We start from the raw sequence: 14207 nt of genomic DNA on the forward strand, positions 1-14207 counted from the left end.
GGCCAGCAGGCAGTAAACCCACAGTAGAGGCCCTGACAGTCCAACGCTTGCCACGTAGCAGCGACGCAACTTGGTAGAGGAGAGGAGAGGAGACAAAAACACAACTGAGAAAATCATAAAATGGAATGATGTGGGACCTTGTGTGGGAGTCAGAGCATAAACAGATCTAACGCAAACACTCTAACATGGGGAGGGGGGGGGGCAAAGTGACTTTGCGATATCGTTTATCTCGCCCAGAGACACTGACGTTTCCACCAATTACATCAGCCAGGATGGCCAGACTCGTTTGATTTACAGATGCTGGAGGTTCGGTTGCGCGGACCACACACCAGACGAATCACTAATAGGCCTGCACAAACACAAAACCTCCCCCGCCCTGATAATCATCATTAAACCTTTTGTAACTGTCATCAATTGTTTCCATCAGCCTCATCAACGTCCATAACACCGCCGCCATCTTTGAGGCTGATGCCGACCAAAACCTCCGTCTTCATTATCCCTATTAACATCCCAACGCCTTGAGAACACGCTGTATGTGTGTGTTTGTGTGTGTTCAACACAGAGGAAGTGGCTATTCTCCCACAAGCACATGAACATGACTCACTCTTCTTCATGGCAGCGCTTCCAGCCCCCCTCCCCGCGCTCCTTGTTGCTCATTCCCTCTCTCATCCCTCCCTCCCTCACTTCCTCCCACAAACACAGTTGAGCCGTTTCTCTATCAGATCCAGAGAGGCTGAGGGCTGAGCACTCTGCGGCCCAGAGAGGAGTACCAGGCCTGAGGTAAGCTCTCAGCAAAACCCCTCCCTAACACCTCGGATCTCCAAGGCTCAGTCTGGCCACACACCGGGAGGCTGATCCCACAAGCCGGTAGACTAAAAGCTGAGTTGGGCTGACTGGTGGGGAGGTAGCATGGTGGGGCTGTGGACACACAAGTCAGCTGGGGTGCTCGCTAAAGCTGCTTTCAGACATAAACGGAACTCCACAGATCCTCCGAATTCTCCCGGGAGGACGTGCATGTGTGAACGCAAATTTCAGAGTCAGTGCCCACTTTTCAAGAGAATGTTGACTCTGCGTAAGCTTTGGCCCTGCAAGTTCCGACACAGTTTGAAACACTAGGTGGCGTTATGAGCCATGTTCAACACATTAACGTAGATACAGCTAAAATAAACACAAGGGGTGTAGTATCTCTGAAACATTCCTGCAGGGATTGTCTTTATAACTTTAGCCTTAGGGCAAAGTTTCACAGACACGGCACCACTGATGTTCTGATCTTTAACCTGTTGACCAAATGCCTGCTATGGGTTGTGCAAGTAAACGCAAGTGTTTCCTTTATCTGTCAGTGTCAAAGATGGTCAGACACAACAGCAGAAAAACACACGCCAATAAGCCATTGATAAAAGAAATTTGAAAACAGAAATATATAAAGGAAAAGCAAGTCATTTGTTTTACATGGAATTGTAATATCTCTCCTTGTCGCCATGGACATCTGAGGACAGAGTGAACTCAGGTCCAAACCCTCCCTCTTTGTCATTTCTAATTCATGCACACACATAAAGGATGCAGCTCTCAGGGGCCTTAAAACATTCATCAAACTTTCATTTGCATCCCAGACATGACAAAATTATTCTAGCATGACAGTACACAGCGACCGCTCTGCATGAGCTCCACATCTTTATTCATGTCTCCTCTATATGTCCTCATCCACCACAACCTCCTGCCTAGGCTGGTCCGTTCCTTATTGCTGTGTAATGCAGTTGGTTCCATGTAATTCAGCCCTTTAGCGTAGATACGATGCTTTTTCCACGCAGAGCTGGATTCTTTTAAAGTGGCAGCTCAGATAAGGGTGTGTGTGTGTGTGTGTGTATGACTTGGTGGTTTCATGCCTTTCATAATAAAATGACTGCACTGCAGTTGTATGCCAACCAGTGCAGGTTTATACATACTTTTTTTCTAGATTCATATAAGGTCACAGTGACCACTACCTTTGACAACTGAAAAATAATCACTTAATCTTGAGTCTGAGTGACAACTGATCAAAAGTTTTTTAAAAAGTGTTTTGTCTTTGAGTCCAAGTGAAAGTTTGAAGACTTTCCCTCAAACTGATGTTAAGATATCATGTTCAACAAAAACATACGTTGTGAGACTACCATGATCTTGACCCTTGACCACCAAATTCTATTCAGGTCATCCTTGAGTCCAAGTCGATGTTTGCAACAGATTTGATGATATTCCCTTTGGGCATTCCTGATACACTGAGTTCATAACTACGCATGATCATGGGACCTTTGCCTTTGACCACCAAAAAACGAATCTTTGGGTATTTGCACCAACTTTGAGGAAATTCCTTCAAGGCATTCTTGAGATATCGAAGTCCAGGTATGGGACGGACAGACATGGACGTAAGTAAATCCGGACAAACCACAAACAAACTTCCAATGCACCGATTACACTTTGATTTCTACGCTCTCGCTCTTACTCTCTGCCTTCCTCCTATGTCATCTTCTCCTCTCCCCCTCCTCTGCCCCACTTCCAGCTTTAACCTGTCTCAGCATTCCCCCTGCCCTCATTCTTCCCCCTCTTCCTCCGCCCTTCATCCTTACTCCCCCACCCCCACCACCATCACCACCACCTACTGGCCCGACTTCCCAAACAACCCCTCAGTTTTCAAAAGACAGCCACCCATTCAGAGGGTTTTGGGGGTGGGGTGGGGGGAGCAGAGCAATGCATGCTTGGAGGGGGGTTCTCATTCCCGCTAAATTGTCCCACATGGCTGAGCGTGCTTAGTTTAAACAAACACAGCCACTTCCTCCTCGGTGTGCACGTCGGCACACAGACACAGGCCTCACAAACACATCGTTCGGGTGCACACAGGCATGCTTGAATTCCAATACACAAAAACAAGCACACACACATACATAAACACACACAATACATTGTATACCCTGGCAGGCAGCGGGGAATATTTTCAGTCTCACACTGCAGCCAGAAAACTTACAGCCCTGACTCCAAACCAAAACACTGCAGCTGCAGATTCCTCACTGTATGGTTCCTCGTGAAGAGCGGTTTCACGTGCACGTTCAGGTTTAGAGTATGATTTGGCTCAGGGTTACACTGAGGGAAAAAATATAACTTTTGTTGGGCTTTGACTGTAAAATCCACGATAAACATCTCAGCTAATCGGTCCCTGGAGTCTGACCCCAAAACCCAAAGTTGTACCACAGAATGCGCAGGAATCAGACGCTCGACACAATATAATACTGCATGTGTGTGTGTGTGAGTTTATTCAGAAGAAATATATAAAGTTATATAGTAACTTAAATAAAGTTACACTTGGCACAACTGTGACTTTAACTTTTAATTTGAGTCTTGATTATGGCTGAAAATTGCCAGAATGTTACAAAACTCACTGAGAATATTCTAGAATGACAACTTCACTTAAAAATTTAACATTTTTTCAACTTTAATCTTTTGGTCAAACAAAACATGACATCTGATGTGCTCCATGACAGTGTGATGTACAACTGTTTTCTGATCTTTTAAACATTAGCTGAATCTATGCTAATAAAATAAAACATTTATTTCATAAATCACTGTATATGATGGTTTCGGAGCCGGAGGTGCAGAATTGGCTTGACTTATATATACACGTATATATACAGTATATAAAATGTAAAAACACAAATGTGTTTATTTATGTTTCTAGATGTTGTGGGAGAGTGTGTGACTTGTTTCTTTTAGACGCTCCAATTCTCACAGCTACAGCGTGAGGTGTTTGGGAACTCGTAACTCGGTTAACCACCAGCGTTAGACCAGGTTACCTGCTGATGAGACGGTCAACAGCCCAACAGGAGGGAGACTCCCAATTCTGTAGTATTCAGATACGTCCAGGACACCAACTTTATGTTGGTAGTTTTATCTCTGCTGTGAAGTTTGCTGTACCGTCTCTCCATCCCGAGACCTCTGCATTAACGCAGATTTCAACGCAACAACCGACAATCGGCACAATCAGCTCTAAATAACGAGCGTGGCGTAAAGAGGAGCGAATGAGGACAACCACAGAGTCCAGACAATGAGTCTACATTCACTGCGAGTGGACCTGCTGCCGTCCGGCCCTCTACACACAGCACGGCATCTACACCGTCAGGGCTGCATGCCATGAGTCTTAATTAAGACAGCTATGCCAAGTCAATAAGTAAATTCTACTCCCTCTTCTCTCTCTTACATGCACACGAACACACGAAACACCAAGAGACATTCAGATGATCAGTTTTATGAGCCATGAAAAAGCTTGCTCAGTGGGTGGTGTGTGTGTGTGTGTGTGTGTGTGTGTGTGTGTGTGTGTGTGTGTGTGTGTGTGTGCGTGTGTGTGCGCTGAGAAAGAAAGAGTATTTAGTCACACCTACATGAGAAACCTATCTCCTCTCTCATAGACAAGAAAGCAACTGAGTCTGAGATATGTGCACGCACACACACACACACTCTCCCACACAATCTTTAAATGTACAACAGAGCAAATAGTGAATGAATGGCTCTTTAGAGGTTTAATGCTATGACAGATTCACAGATGTGTTTATGAACGTGCAGCAGAGTTTAATCCATTAGACCAAAACTGAATTGGTGTGAAAAACCAGACAGGACGCTTCTAGGAATAGCAAACCAATGGAAAGTGTACAAACAATCACTTGCTCCCAAACATCAAACACACACACACACAAACACACATTTATAACACCCCTCCCCACAACCTGGGGTCACAAGGTCACATTCCTCTTCCTCAATCAGCCTCAGGATTTCACACACTAGGGATGTGGGTGTGTGAGAGTGGTTTTGTGTGTTTCTGCTTGCCTACCCGCATGTCTGTGTCTGTCTGTGTCTGTGTGTGTGTGTGTGTGTGTGTGTGTGTGTGTGTGTGTGTGTGTGTGTGTGTGTGTGTGTGTGTGTGTGTGTGTTTGGGATGTTTAGCAATTTGTGGGGGGGTCCAGCTTGAGGGCAAGGAGGGAAGAGGTGATGGAAAATGGGAGAACTTAGGTGATGTCCACATTGAGCCTGATAATCAGAAAAACGATTTCTTTTCAAATCAAAATATTTAGTAAGGTAAGGTACCTATAAGTAGGTAAATAAAACTTTTCCAGTTCAATGATGCCGGCAAAGACAATGTTGGATTCCTGCTGATTTGGTTGAGAAGTCACATTTATGAGTTGCGATTAAATTTCTATTATATAAACTTTTATACAACAGCATTAACAGTTTGTTTCAGTCACTGTGTTTGCCCCCCCTTCCTTATGCAACACGAGATTTAACAATTCAACTCTAGATTCTGAGTTCTAACACGGTTGGGGAAACTTTATGAAAACCTCTGAAAACTACGACCGGCATTTTTAACCGTATTAACTTTGTGGAAATACGCTGTAAGGGACAAAAGGACAAGAGGTAGAGACGACAGGTATGCGGAGCCAGGGCCGGGTGGACGAGGGGCCGGATGTGAGGAGGGGTCAGTGTGTGTCTGCATGCTCTGGAGAGGGGGACAGAGGTGGGTGTTGTAACGAGGGAAAAGCAATAAAACATGTGGGTTTGCATTAAAAACACCGACTTCTTCCATGAACCATCAAGTCTGGACGTTCAAACCCGGCAACATGTGACAGTGTGTAAAACATGCACAAACACACATGGTCACACAAACAGAAAATGCTTGAAAGTGTCCCCATGCAACGGTTCCAATTGGACGATCTGAAATATTAGCAGATATAGATTCAGTTCCTCCGATCCAACACACACACATTAGAACACACACAGCGGACACTTGAGATACACAGTCGAAACGCTCACAGTCAGGCATAGAAACAGCCATTAACGAGTGGCGGAACTTTCCATGGGCCTGCCAACAAGCAACACCAACACGCCTGGCATGCTAATGCAGGCACGTAAAGTCAACTCTGCATGAGCGTATGTTTGGTGCATGTGTGTTAAGATGGTGTTGTGTGTGTGTGTACAGGTGCACGCTTGATCCTCTTGGCCAGCTGAACACACACACACGCTAGTGGACAGCTCTTCAACAAGCTATTTCTATGGACGATACCCCCGAGGAACTTGTGTGAGGGCACGAGCGGGGCAGGGTGACCGAGCGCTACACATTGACGGTGGTGAATCGCTCCGGCTTTCCTGCAGGCCTGTGTCCACAAGACCAGAGATATAATATCATGATTATTATGTTTTTCCCTTCAATAATCTGCTCTCTTCCTCATACATCGGTCTGCCCGTCCTGTCGCCTCAGCTGCAGCCGCCGTGCAGCCGCTGTCAGGACTTTCAAATGACACAGAGCGATGAGCAATGACTCAAAGCTGCAGCGGAGGGATGATGTCTGCTTGACCTTAAATGGAATCAAGTGCGACAATTCACCTACTGACTTACATCACTGACAGTAAAGACAGGCACATTTTAAAATGCCATCTGATACTACACCCCCTGCTGTTATTGTGACAATGGTGACCAAAACATACAAAGAGCCAATCAGACGTGCAGAACACACATCAGTCAAGTATGAAGGATTTTAAATAACTGGTCTGACTTGAAATAACCAATTTTGCTTAATATTCATATTTGATTATATGGCATGGGATCTCTATAACTGGATTTTGAATTCGAGACTCCCATGGAGATTCCCTCCATTGAGGATACTGTATTTTTCTGAGGTATAGTTATATAATACACCTTCTGTAACCACCTAAAAATAACTCTATAATAAGATCACAACTTTTTTTATCTGATCACCAGCATCATGCCATGGTGATTTAATCTCGTCGTTAGGCAAAATCTTTACTCAGCATAGTGGTTCGATAACGTGACAACGCGAAGAAACTGGACAGAGGGCTCCTTCCACCAAACCGTGATACAGACAACAACAAAATGTTATCAGCAAACTGCTTGTCACATAATAGTTCAGCTGAAGAAAAGTAAGAAGGGATGAAAGAGAAGGATAGAGAGGAGAGAGGAAGCGCAGAGAGGATAAGATGAGCATCATTACCACAGAGATACATCTTCTTTAATAATCATTGCATGAGCTCCATTCAACAACAGGAACTTAACATCATTACAGTGACCTAATAAAATATGGAAAACATAAAGAAAAAGAAGAAAAAGCCAATAACACCTCCTCAAAGCATTTCAACAATAATATAAAAACGTCTTTTGCACAGTCACAGTCGAACGAAACGAGACATGTAAAGACCTTGGTCTGATGCAGGACAGTTCTTTTCACGATTTTTAAAAATGTTGTAAATATTTTTAATGTTTTTTAGTTGTAGCTGTACAACAAATTATTGCTTTTTGTAATGAGCAAGCAAAAAAGTCAAGGGCGAGCAGAGTTATTTGTTATGAAACCTTTTACTTGATATTGAATTATGTCATCAAGTTTTTTTTTGTTCTAAATGTTTAGTAAATCTGTTCTTTTAGATTTAGATTTAAAACCAGAAATGAGAGTCTAGAGGAGAGGAGTGTGCAATGAGGGGGAAAAGAGGCAGGAGGACGGAGGACGGAGGACGGAGGTGGGGTGGCAGAGAAGTTGAAAGGCTTCTTTTATCTTCTTCTAAATCAACTGTCAACAATGCAGGAAATTATCAAGGGAGACAAAAAAAAAACCCCGGGGGGAGATGGGCTTCTGGAGAACGAGAGGGAGGCAGGGAAGGAGGGAGGAAGGGAGACGGAGAGAATGAGAGGAGGAGGGTAAACATTACAGCTCTGTGCCAAGCAAACATGAGATGCTGGGATACTTCAACAAAAAGCCACCGTTCATATGGGAGAGAAAACGACAGCAAGAAAGGGAGAGAGTGTGGAGGGAAAAGCTGGGAAATGGAAAGTGAAAGTGTCGAGCAGATAAACAGCTGCTGTATTGAGATAGGTCATACCGTTGTTTTCTGTTTTGAAGGGAGGACGAGTCTGTGAAGAAACGTACTTTCTGAGTCATAACCTAAATCCTGATAAGTCTGCTAATACAGGACTTCTCCTTCACCTCTATACTAAACTGTTTACGATAAATCAGTAAAACAACTGCGATAATAATATATCGGACATTATTTACTTATTTAAGAAAATTGTCAGTGATTCCTAAGATGTCTTTATCTTGTAACTGAGGCTTGATGTTTTACAACCATAAACTTTATAATAAACGTTTAATAAAAAGAAAACACAAATACAATTATTTATATAGAACTATAAATGTAAAATTTAAAAGGTAAATCTTTTTCTCGATTGTTTAATCTGCAAAATTCGAGTTTTCATACCAGTGCATTTGGGGGAAACAAACACTGATGCCTACATGTCTGCGGAAGACTCATATCGGATGCTTTTTATCATACAATTGTTAAATCGTTGGAATTAAATTTCGTAGCTGTCTGAACGAGGTCTAGAAAATCCTGTATGATCCACGTTTTGTGAGTTAAGAGGGAATTTACTGTCCTATTTACAGCAGGTTAGCAAAGCAGCATCATTAGGAGCAACTGAACTGATAAATACAAATAGTACAGAAACATTGTGTTAAATCAACTAGTCGTGTAATTGATTCCTTTTTTTTGGAAGCTATTTTGGTTCATCAATTCTAAAAATGTGCTGGTTGCCTATCATGACTGTTTTGACAAAAGAAATAATGAATAATTCCTAATTAGTTGAGAAAATAAGGGTCACACAATAAAGCTCAATAACAATAATGAAAACAAAAGTGAGGTGTCGCCCCAATAATTGAATGACATGGATGAAGAGTGGCTCTCCATCTGTTTTTAAAGCTACATAAAACATTGGATGATGTAAGTTTAGATAATGGAAGAGCTCCTCTGCACTCCATCACATGTCACAGCAGCAGTTCTGTTCTCACCACAGGGAAAAGAAACCCGTCTCCTCACTGAGCATCATGAGGACGACAGAGAGACGAGAGGAAGAGCAGAATTCTCCTCCTGCTCTCCAGGTGTCAGGCCCTTGACCTCACAGTGGAGCGGCTCCACCTCACATCCAACCCTCCAATGAGAAAACCTTTTATTACTCACTCTGCTGAACTGCACTTTTCTTTTTCTTTTTTTTTTTTTTTTTACAGTAACAGCGAAGGCAGCGATCTTTCTGGGAAACACACCTGTTGCATTCAGAGAAAACAGATGGTCCGACCGAGAGCAGACTTTATACACACTGCAGACGCGAGGCAGTGATGCAGAGGCCGAACAATTACTGGGTGGAAAAATTCCAAATCTGGGCAAATGGTCCGCGACTAACAGACCATTTCACCATCAGTAAATATGCATCATAACTGCAGCTGCTGATTTGTTGAACAGTTCTTTTCACTAACCTGATGATACTTTCTGGACTCGTGAATTTCTCGTTTGGTCTATAACACATCTGAAATTACACCACGGTTATTCTGTTTATTGTCGCAGTCCACATAACGACATGAGGATTTATTTTCTATCAATCAATCAACACCTTTCAAAATGTAAAATTTAATGTGCCCAGGTTTGGCAGCTGTAACCAGCTCTGAGACGTCCGAGTGGCACAGTTAAGCGCCCTAACTCCTGGAAGCCGATGTAACAGGAAACAAATGGTGAGGAGGTTTATCCGAAGCCCTCCTCTTGTTCTTGCCTCTCTTTCACATGCTCTCACACACTATCCAGGGTATGCATTGTCTTGTCTGTGTAACCCTATAGCTGCTCTAGCTTCTGTTCCCGACACACAAGTGCTGTTCTGTAACAGTAAACCTCGGATAACATGTTCGAGGTTACCAGTCAGACACGCATCCACACACACAGAGCGGTGAGCATCATCCTGGCCCTGCCCTGACCTCATTTTTCGATCGGGCGAACCTGCAGGTTTTATTGGGCCAACAGCAAAGCAAGAGCTGGTGCAGGTGGAAAGCTGAGAACACGAGATGACGTCTGAGGCGATGCAGGGACGGATGCATCACGAGTCCTCATGAAACATTGGAACAACTTCCTCACCGGGCTGAGAATAACCTCTCTCACAATGTCAGAGGCAAATCATCCGAAACACCAGGTTGTTTTTACCCCCCGAAGAAGTGACATATTTTTGACTTCTAGTTCTCATTATTTCTGTCCTCGGTCAACCACTTAAGTGGAATAAAACCAAGTGACAAACTGATTAAGTGGGATCAGACGAAGCAGCGGGAAAGTTACAGAGTGAGCCAAGTGTGGGCGATGACGCACCATCACCCTGATCAAGAAGAGTGAGTTGTACCTGTGTGATGAAGCTGCGGCGGCTACAAAGCCAAGGTCGTTAACGTGTATAAAGCTTTATTCAAGCCCTTTGGCTCTTCTTGTGAAAGACAGAGAAAGAGGCCAAAGCAACAATGGCTGTTACCCTCCTTCAACCTGACTCCCAACTAAACACTGCTCCTCCTCCTCCGTCACATAATTGCAGCGTACTAAAATAAAACAACACACAAACACAAATTTTGCTCAAACAGAAAATCGCTTGCGCGCAATTGCATCAGTTCTGAGTGCAAATTCCTGCTTACATTACACCACTGTATATTCCTCCCGCACCACATTCTCAAGACTTGAGTTTTGAGTCTCCAGCACCACATTCCTGCAGGCGCTCCACCACAGCACACACATAAAGCACGACGATGTAAAAGCTGCCACTTAAGAAAAAAAAAAAGCCAAACTAATCCTTCATCCAAACTTGTTGATTTCATTTAATTTGCTCTTAACACAGCACCAACACATGTGGGGGGGGGTTCGTAACTTCTCCTGCCTGTGAGCTTTGTTTACATTCTTATTGTGTATCAATGCTGAAGCCAAAGCGGCTCAGCTTTCAGAGAACACTGCTCACTGGTATTAACCCGTCCAGCTTGAGTTGAGGAGGAGGTGTGCAGGGAAAACACACTTTTTAGGGGGTGATCAGTTCAGCACCTTCTGACTATCAGCTATTTAGACCTGCAGCGATTTCCTCTCATTCTGCAGCATTTCTTTCACATGCAACACTTGCTGTGAGCTGTGGGCCTAGATTACCATCCCTGACTGAAACCCAAAGGAACAATAAGACACGACCTGGGGCTGTGGAGCGGTGCCTTCCCAAAACGAAACCTTAGTTTACCTGTTGCGTAACTTCAGAAATCTGAGTTGGTGTTACACTTAAATCATTTGTGACGTGCTCCTTTCCTCTGATTTTTCCAAAAACTGCATGTCACTGGACTTCAGTGTAATTGAAGCTTTACCTGCCTCCCAGGGTCTACACCTTGGCCTGCTGTGCTGCAGCCTAAAAACTTCCATGTCAAGACGTTTTAATGGCCCTGACTTGTGGCAGCTAAATAAATTGCCCATTCATGCACCACAGGGAGAATTCCTTTACAACCATAATCGTAAACACACCTTTTCAGCTGGTAGCCAATCCCTTCATCTACTCCCCATCCCCTCATCCCTTAAAAAAAAAGAGTCGGATATCAGTTTTTCAAAGAAAGGAAAAAAATCGCATGGCCACATCAGCCTTCCACCAAAGGAATGTCATCTGACGTCATCTATTTGGGATCAGATTTCTCCTACTTCTCTCTCTCTCTCTCTCTCTCTCTTCCTTGAAAAAGTAAGACTGTGTGTGTCTGTGTGTGTGTGTTTCAGAGAAGTGTTAGGTTATTTTTTCCCTTCGCCTATATTCTCCAACGTGCCCACTGGATCCAGAGCCCACAGAGCATGAAGAAGGAGGAGGGAGAAGAGAAGGATGAAGAAGAAGAAGAAGAGGAGGAGTATGAAATTCCCAAAAATCATAACTCCAATTATACCCCCCCCCCCCCCAACCATCACCACCACCTCGACCACTAATCATGACAGCATGATAATTAACCACTCAGTCCTGTCATTAACTTTTTTCTTTTCCAAAATAAAAGTCATCTTTTGCATCTTGAAATTTCCAACCTCTCTCTGGCACATCTCCCCGTGTGTGTGTGTGTGTGTGTGTGTGTGTGTGTGTGTGTGTGTGTGTGTGTGTGTGTGTGTGTGTGTGTGTGTGTGTGTGTGGAGGGCAGGTAATCGATCGTTTTTTACAGCAGGAGACCCAATGTTTGATTTCCACGTCTGCATCAGCGAGGCAGGGAGAGATTTGTCTTCCCTGCACAAACAGACACGTAGTCGTTTCTGATAGAGAGAGGGAGAAAGAGGGGGAGAGAGAGAGAGGGGGAGAGAGAGGGAGGGAGGGAGAGAGAGAGAAGGAGAGAGAGACTGGCTGGAAGGAATGCTAGGATATGCTGGAGTTGAGATTATTTTTTCTTCTTCTTCTCCAAAGCCTTTTTCCTGCAGCAGCAGCAGCAACGCGCGCGCACACACACTTCATGGAAAGTTATCCAACAGTGCCATATCACCAACCCCCCCCCCACCACCACCATTCCCCAATCTATATACTATCAATTCAATGATTTCGCAACCCCCCCCCCCCTCCTCCTCCTCTGTCAAATCTGACTGCCTCAGCATCTTCGCTTCCAACTTGATTTTTTTTTTTTCAAGCGATAAAAGTGGCCATTTCCTGATTTTTTACTTTGTGCGCAGCCACAACACAAGCGACTATTTCAAGAAGCAAACTTCGCAACAACTGGCGCGTCTTTGTTACAGAAAAGCCAGAGAAGGAGAAGAGAGGAGAGGAGAAGAGAGAAGAAGAGAGGAGAGAAGAGGAAAAGCCTGTTTCGCCTTTTTCTTTTCTGCTGTTGCGCACTCGCTCCATCTGAAGTCCTCGGGAGACAAAACACATTCTTTCGTGAAAGCTGAGGAATCGGGACCACAAAGGCAGCGGGGCTCCGAGGCGCACGGGCCGACGCAGTGTCTCTGTTGCTGCGAAGGATCCGAACACGACTAATGAGACGCTTTTTATTTCTAAAATAAACCGAGTTCGCCAGTGAAACAATAAAGTTTCGCTTCTCTCCTCTTCCTTCACTCCGCGGGAAGTTTTTCTCTTTTCCTCCGCGCTCGCCAAGTGGCCCAGACTGCCGGCGTCAGCTCTCCAAACTCTCTCACACACAAACACGCACGCACTTCTTAAAAAACTTTTTCACCGTTTCTCTCCCGTCTCTCCCCCCCCGCCCGTCCCCCTCCACCTTCTCTCCCCTCGGTTTGTCCGCGGGTCTGTGAGTTGTCGTGTTGAAGAGATAAAAGGAGACTCACCTCGCTGCAATAAAATAATCTTCAAACAGACGGAGCTGCGCGTTTTTTTATTCCCAGGGTCGGGTCCTGCCTGTCTGCTGGCGCGGCGCGACGCGTACTGGGAGACTCCGCCATGTCAATCAAAACGCGACGCACATGGACGTTAGAGCCCGCCCCCTTCCAATCCACCCCCCCCCCCAAAAAAATCTGTATTACCGTAATACACCGTGCGCCCTCCGGAGAGCCAAAACAGAGAGAGAGAGAGAGAGAGAGAGAGAAGGACTTTTTTATGTGTTTTACATGCAACATCTCATTTTGCTGTTTTGTGATTTATTAACATGATGTGTCAATATTGAATCTCTCTCTATTGGTGGATTAGTCATTGCAATAAAGAGCTGTTCAAATTAAGGCTGAATCCAGTCCAGGCCGGTTTCACATGTATCCATCGTGGGGGCCACAGAGGATCATTCATGTCAGAACCTGCAGCAGCAAATTACCTGCACTGTCCCCGAGTGTGTTCCGGTCACTTATCCGCTCTTACAGCAAGAGAACAAACAGTGGATTACTGGTGGTAACTGACAACGGGCTTGAGCTTATTTTGTTTGGCACAGTTCAACAACAAGGCAATTCAAAGTTTACTTAAAATACCAAAGGCATCATGACAAATTGTGAGAGCAACATAAGACAATACCAAAACAAATATTGAAAAAGATTATTAAAAGAGATAAACACACACAGGAAGTATAATAAGAAATAAAAGAGTCAAAATAACAGTGCAGTGTAAGACATGAGTAAGTATTTGATTTGATGAAAGGCCGTGGTAAACAGAGAGTGTTCAGTATTGATTTAAAAGAACTAAAGCTGCTTTCAGAAATGCACTGGACTCTGCAGATCCTCCGTGTTTTCTCCAGAGGTGGTGCATGTGTGAAGGTAAATGTCAGAGTGAGAACCTCCGCAGTTCTTATGATCAGGTCGGCTGCAGATAAATGGACAGAACATTAATTTTAGTCCCTCAATCCTCGATAGGTTGTCTAGGTTGCAACAAGATGGGGGTTGTGTTAATGTGGCCGTTGAAGGTCTGAGTCAGTGACT

At 44.3% G+C, this 14207-nt stretch overlaps 1 protein-coding gene across 2 annotated transcripts in view; it reads right to left on the reverse strand.

The window, feature by feature from the left end:
• Positions 1 to 13269, reverse strand: part of fndc3ba (fibronectin type III domain containing 3Ba) — an 86474-nt gene extending 73205 nt beyond the window's left edge. For both annotated transcript variants that reach the window (XM_069535941.1, XM_069535943.1), the window contains exon 1: positions 13137 to 13269. The gene's annotated coding sequence lies outside the window, so the exon portion shown is untranslated. The remainder of the gene's footprint in view (positions 1 to 13136) is intronic.
• Between the last annotated feature and the right edge of the window lie 938 nt (positions 13270 to 14207).

Source organism: Paralichthys olivaceus, chromosome 12 (assembly GCF_024713975.1).
Source record: "Paralichthys olivaceus isolate ysfri-2021 chromosome 12, ASM2471397v2, whole genome shotgun sequence".
NCBI classification, from domain to species: Eukaryota; Metazoa; Chordata; class Actinopteri; order Pleuronectiformes; family Paralichthyidae; genus Paralichthys; species Paralichthys olivaceus.